Here is a 7,370-nt window from a genome sequence, read left to right on the forward strand (position 1 = left end):
TTGTACTTGATGATCATTTGATGTTCATGGATCCAGTTTGAAAATTTATGAAAAGTGGTCCTTGAAAGAAAAGAAGTAGGGGGTTGTAGCTCCCTTCCAGGAGAGACTGGAAAACGAGAGAGAGTTGTAGCTCTCTGCAGGTTGCAGCCTGCGTACTGGTAAAGGACTGCACCAGTACAATGAGAGTTTCTAATTTGAAAGAAGATAGAGACATATTGCAGCAGGTGGTTTTCACCCACATTGGGTTTCCACCTTATATCTGGTGTTCTTTGGTGTGACTATCTGTTTTTCTTGTTCATGCTCATTATTTTATGGTACTGACATGCAAAAATAATTCAAAGTATAAATAAGGAAGATTTATTAAAAGAACTTGATAATAGTGATTCACCCCCCCTCTCAGTGTTATTTCCAACAATTGGTATCAGAGCAGGTCCTTCAGAGAAGCTTGATCGCTTGAAGGAAGATCACTCATCATGAGCAACTACGAGAGGGAAGCATCAATCAGGCCACCAATTTTTGATGGGACAAACTTCAATTATTGGAAGGTAAGAGTTACTGCCTATCTTCAATCTCTTGGTATAGAAGTTTGGGATATCATAGAAACAGGCTACACTTTTCCTTCAGCTACTCCTACAGATTCGGCCGAGAAGAAGAAATATGAAACAAATGCTAAAGCAGTCAATACTCTGCTGGGATGCTTATCTCAAACAGAATTCATAAAGGTTATGCAATATAAATCCGCAAAGGAAATATGGGACAAGATTGTCTTGAGCTATGAAGGAGATGAACAGGTAAAGCGTGCTAAACTTCAAACCCTCAGGATTCAGTATGAGAATCTCAGAATGTATAATGATGAAAGTGTGGCTAACTATTTTCTTCGGGTAGACGAGATTGTTAATTGCATGAAAAACTTGGGTGAAGAAATAAAAGAGGCTATTGTGGTTGAAAAAGTTTTAAGATCATTGTCCCCCAAGTTTGAATCTAAAGTGTCTGCAATAGAAGAAAAGGAAAATCTACAAACTCTTACTATGTCTCAGCTACACGGAATTCTAACTGCTTATGAAATTAGAAAAGGAGGTCCATCAGACAGGAGAGAAGCTGCCTTCAAGGCTTCAGGCAAAGGAGACTACTATGAAGCAAGTCACGCGCCAGAAGAAGAAGAAGAATCAAATTTTGTCAGAAATCTTCAACGGGGTTCTGGAAGGTTCAGAGGTAAGTTACCTTTTAAATGTTTTTCTTGTGGAAGAGTAGGTCATTATGCTGCGAAATGTCCTCATAAGGATAAGATTGACAAAGGAAAGGAACCTGCTAGATGGAGCAAGAAACAGAATGCAAATAAGAAAAGCTACTACACTCATGAAGATAGTGATGGTCTATCGAATAGTGATGAAGATGAATGAGGTAATGACAATAAACTTTTAATGGCATTTGAAGATGATGATTACATGGATGCTATAGATGTGGATAGCTTTCATGAAGAAATTACTAGACTCAAGACATGTATAGAAGAAAAGAATATGATCATTGACACTCTACAACTTCAAATTGATGAAAAAGAAAAATATCTTGAAAAGTTAGAAGGTGAAATTGTTGGTCTTAGAAAAGAGATTGAGAAAACTAAGGCTATTAATCTTAAGTTTGTCAAAGGATCTGAAACTCTGGATGAGATCATCAATGTACAGCGTTCTCCACTAAACAAGAAAGGTCTGGGGTATAATGGAGAAACTTCTCAAGCTTCCACCTCAAAGAGTTATCTTGATGCAGCAAGAAGGAATGAGCAAAAGCACAATGGAGATCACCAGGTAAAGCAGGGACGAATTACATCAAGAACAAACAAAGACTATCAGGTAAATCAGGGGCAATCCGTCTTAAGGGTGAACAAAAGCTACAACCAGCCACAGGTAAAATCTTCTCAATTTGGTTCAAGAATGGATGACAATAGAAATTACAATCATTTGGCCGGTAGATTTGATAACCGCAGAAGTTTCTTCAATGGACAATGTTTCTCTTGCCATAACTTTGGTCACAAAGCAGCTCAATGTGTTGCATATAAAACAATCATGACTAGAGAAGCTCAAAAACAAAGAAGTATGACCGGGATTACAAAAAGGACCTATAACAACTTTTCCGCTCTTGAAAATGAAGTTGAATGTTCTATTTGCAATAACTTTGGTCATGAAGATTCTGAATGCAGGAGCAGGTTTCAGCAGACAAAGGAACAAGCCTCAAGCACCAAAACATGGAGAATAAAGGAACCACAAACAGAAAGATGTGGGATAACATTTTATGCAGAGGGACAGGAAAATCTATGGTACATTGACAGTGGATGTTCGAAACATATGACAGGTGATAAAGAAAAACTTGAATCATATTCTGCTTTAGAAAAGGGAAAGAAAGTTTCTTTTGGAAATGATACTCCTGCAGCTATAAAAGGAAAAGGCACTGCTCAGTTAAAAGAAAAGGTCAAAGCTGGAAATGTTTTGTATGTTGATGGATTAAAGCATAATCTTCTGAGTGTCAGCCAGATGTGTGATCAAGGAACCGAGGTGATATTTAGATCAAATGGATGTCTTGTTCGTGATCTTGATACAGGTAAAACAGTGATCAAAGGTGAAAGAACTCCAAATAATCTATACATATTTGAAGAAGGACAACAACAATGCTATCTAAGTAAGGATGATGAGCACTGGTTATGGCACCGAAGGTTGGGGCATCTAAGCTTTTCACAAATAAGGAAAGCATGCAAATATCAGGCAGTTCGAGGTCTTCCAGATATCAAAATTCCAGACAACACCATATGCAAATCATGTCAGTTTGGAAAGCAAACCAGAACTAACTTTCCGGAGAAGGAAGGATCAGCTAGCATGCCTCTTGAGCTAGTACATACAGATACATGTGGTCCATTCAGGAAAAGGACACCTCGAGGAGAAGAATACTTGATATTATTCATTGACGATTTCTCCAGGTTTGTCTGGTTAGGACTTATGAAGCACAAAGATGAAGCATTCGAAAAATTCAAATCCTTTAAAGCCTTGGTTGAAAATGAATCAGGATACAAAATTAAGTGCCTCAGATCCGACAGAGGTGGGGAGTTTACCTCAAATGAATTTTTCGATTTCTGTGAAGAACATGGGATAAGAAGAGAATTCTCTACAGCTAGAACTCCTCAACAAAATGGAGTGGTGGAAAGAATGAATAGAACAGTCCAACAAATGGCTCGTGCTATGCTTGATGAGTCTGGAACTCCCGCAACTTTCTGGGGTGAAGCAGCATATGCTGCAGTTGTTATTCTCAACAAAACAAATGTTCGGGTGAACAGCACTCAAACCCCTCATGAGCTCTGGTATGGTGAGACTCCTTCGGTAAAGCACTTCAAAATCTTTGGGAGCAAATGATATATTAAAAATACTGATGAGCAACTTGGAAAACTTGAACCTAGAGCAGATGAAGGCATTCTTCTTGGTTATTCTCCACACAACAAAGCATACAAGTGCTACAATCAAAGACTTGGAAGAATTGTTGACAACATTGATGTAGTGGTTGATGAGAAGGGATACATTCCTAGGCAAGTGAATCATGAAGATATCGAAGAAGATGAAGACTACCCTCAAAGACAGAATGATGAAGAAGAAGAACCTCAAGAAGAACCAGAGGAGCAGATAAGGATAGAAGAGAAGACTCCATCCAGATATGTTCAGAAGAATCATCCAGAATCTCAGATTTTGGGGCAGAAAGAAGCAGGTGTACAAACAAGAAGAACAATTGCAGAAGCTTCAAGCTATTTGGCATTACTCTCTTCCACTGAACCACAAAATGTGAAAGAGGCATGCAAAGATGAATGTTGGGTTAAAGCAATGGATGAAGAACTTGAGCAGATCGAAAAGAACAACACTTGGGAGTTAGTTCCTAGACCAAAGGATAAGAATTTTATAGGGACAAAATGGGTCTTCAAAAATAAATTGAATGAAAATGGAGAAGTAATTAGAAACAAGGCCAGACTTGTTTGTAAAGGGTATTCGCAGCAAGAAGGAATAGATTTTGAACAACCTTTTGCTCCTGTTGCAAGACTTGAGGCCATCCGAATGTTCCTTGCTCTCTCAAGCTTTCAAAACTTCAAAGTATTTCAAATGGACGTGAAATCAGCCTTCCTGAATGGAGACTTGGAAGAAGAAGTTTACATTGAGCAGCCAGATGGTTTTATTCTTGGAAATGATCCAAATCTTGTATTCAGATTGAAAAAGGCTCTCTATGGTCTCAAACAAGCTCCAAGGGCTTGGTACTATCGTTTGGACAAATATCTTCATCAACAAGGTTTTTCAAAAGGATCAGCAGATAGCAATCTTTATATAAAAGTTGAAAATGACAAATTGCTAATATTTGTTGTGTATGTAGATGACATTATCTTTGGCAGCAATGAAGAAGCTATGAGTCAAAGCTTTGCCTTGGTGATGCAGAAAGAATTCGAAATGTCCTTGCTGGGAGAACTGACATATTTTCTTGGTTTGCAAATCCAACAAAAAGAAGGGGGGATCTTTTTGTCTCAAACCAAGTATCTCAAGCAGATTTTGAAGAAATATGGCATGGAAGATGCAAAACCAGTATGTACACCCATGGTCACAGGATGTAGCCTCAGTGAAAATGATGAATCAGCAGCAGTGCATCAACCAACCTACATATCTATGATTGGAAGTCTACTTTATTTGACAGGTACCTGACCAGACATAATGCATGCAGTAGGAATAGTTGGAAGATTTCAGGCAAATCTAAAGGAAACTCATCTTCAGGCAGTAAAGAGAATCTTCAAATATCTTCAAGGAACTCAAAACTATGGCTTATGGTATCCTAGAGATACAGATCTCACACTTCATGCTTATACAGATGCAGATTGGGCCGGAAGCGTGGATGACAGGAAGAGCACAAGTGGTGGTGCATTCTTTATGGGTTCCAGATTAGTATCTTGGTTCAGCAAGAAACAGAGTTCGATTGCCTTGTCTACAGCTGAAGCAGAATATGTTGCTGCTGCATCTTGCTGCACTCAACTCCTTTGGATGATGCAGACCTTGCAGGATTTTCAAATCACTTGTATACCACCCATCTCCATCTTATGTGATAATACAAGTGCAATCAGCATTTCAAAGAACCCAGTCATGCATTCAAAGACCAAGCATATACCGATCAAGTATCATTTTCTCCGGGAACAAGTACTTGAACAAAAGGTCAAGTTGGAGTATGTCCCTTCTAAGGAACAAGTTGCTGATATACTCACCAAACCATTACCTAGGGAGACATTTGAATACCTCAGGCAAAAGCTGGGGGTTGTTGATGCATCATCATGTTGTTGAATCTCTTTTGATTGACGGTTGTACGCAAGGTTCATCTGGGGTATATGCGTACACTTGCTGGGTTGCGGATTGGTTGAAGATCGAATAGCACAGGTTCAGGGGGAGCATATAATGCATTGTTGGCATTATGGAGGACGTACAGAAGGAGATCATGGATGCTGGTCTGAATATTGCTGCAATATGTCTCTATCTCTTTCATGGCCATTTATGGTGTTTTGGTGGCTTATGGTTCTTATTTGCAGATCTGGTTTATAGTCAGGGGGAGCATGTTCTTAGGGGGAGCATAACCCTTTGCCCTTGATGTCAAAGGGGGAGAATGACGTTGAGGATCTTGAGGTTGCCATCAAGTCCAAAGGGGGAGATTGTTGGCATTATGATTCTGGTATGACTATGATACAGATGTTGTACTTGATGGCAACACCCTCAAGTGGCAATGCTCTAATCAGGCTCTCAAAATGTTGGAAATTAAGAGGTACGCGGGAGAATAGTTCAAATGGTGCGTACCCGCAGGTACGCCGTGAAGGGACTTTGGTCACACACGCAGGTCACCCGTTCAGAAGCTACGTACCCCCAGTTCACTTACTTCAAGGCAGAGAAGCGCATTCACGTGGGGTTTCCTATGTTTGGCCCGTGGTATTTAGCCCGTCGTTCTTGATTCTATGGTTTTGGCCCGTGGTATAGGATCTATTTTAGCCCCGGTTTGGATCCCTTGTATTGGTTATTGATGGTTTTGCCCCATGGTGTGAATAAGGGCTTGACTATAAATAGGGAAGGAGATCACTTGGCTAATGCATCTTTTGCAAATTGAATATCTTAAGATCTGAAATATTGGATTATTGTTTTAAAAGCTTGATCTATATAAAATTGAAGTTGAAAGCGAATCTATGAAGGGTGATCTCTCGAGCGCATGATCAGATCTGAGCATCTGACTATCTGTGGCACACTGGGGGACTGCCAATTCGGCCCTAATCAGAGGTACGCAGGTGATTAACGGTGCAAGTGCATGGGTACGTAGAGCAAAAGAAGGAGCAGTGAGTGGGTACGCAGAGCAGAAGAAGGCGTAGTGCGTGGGTACGCAGCGCGACAGAGGTTCAGGTGCGTAGGCACAGTGAAAGTACACAGCGCTTCAGAAACCGTAGATGCGTAGGTACGCAGTGCGATAGCATCTGTGGGTGCGTGGCTACAGTAGCAGTACGCGGCGTGATTGAAGAAACAGTGCGTGGGTACGCGGTGAAGCAAAAGGCTCTCTGCGGGTATACACAGGGGAGCAGAAGGTGAAGTGCGGAGCCACGCAGGCCAGAGAAAGAAAAACTGCGTATCTGTATTAAGGCATTTATTTGACTGACTTTTCTCTATTGATAAGGTGTTCTGGGTTTAGTTTACTGTTACTATTGATCTGGTTACTGCAGTTGACTGGGTGATTTACTTGTACTTGATGATCATTTGATGTTCATGGATCCAGTTTGAAAATTTATGAAAAGTGGTCCTTGAAAGAAAAGAAGTAGGGGGTTGTAGCTCCCTTCCAGGAGAGACTGGAAAACGAGAGAGAGTTGTAGCTCTCTGCAGGTTGCAGCCTGCGTACTGGTAAAGGACTGCACCAGTACAAAACCATTGTAAAAGGAGTTTCTAATTTGAAAGAAGATAGAGACATATTGCAGCAGGTGGTTTTCACCCACATTGGGTTTCCACCTTATATCTAGTGTTCTTTGGTGTGACTATCTGTTTTTCTTGTTCATGCTCATTATTTTATGGTACTGACATGCAAAAATAATTCAAAGTATAAATAAGGAAGATTTATTAAAAGAACTTGATAATACTGATTCACCCCCCCTCTCAGTATTATTTCCAACACTTGTATGGCTTAAAACAGTCTCCAAGGTAGTGGTATCTAAAATTTGACAAGTTTATGTCTGAACAAGGTTATACTAGATGTCACTCTGATCATTGTGTTTATTTGAAAAAGCAAAATGATGGCAGCTATATTATATTGTTATTGTATGTAGATGACATGCTTGTTGCAGGATCTAA

This window comes from Pinus tabuliformis, chromosome 5_1 (genome assembly GCF_031772625.1).
Source record: "Pinus tabuliformis cultivar Carrire ecotype Pingquan chromosome 5_1, CPIR1, whole genome shotgun sequence".
NCBI classification, from domain to species: Eukaryota; Viridiplantae; Streptophyta; class Pinopsida; order Pinales; family Pinaceae; genus Pinus; species Pinus tabuliformis.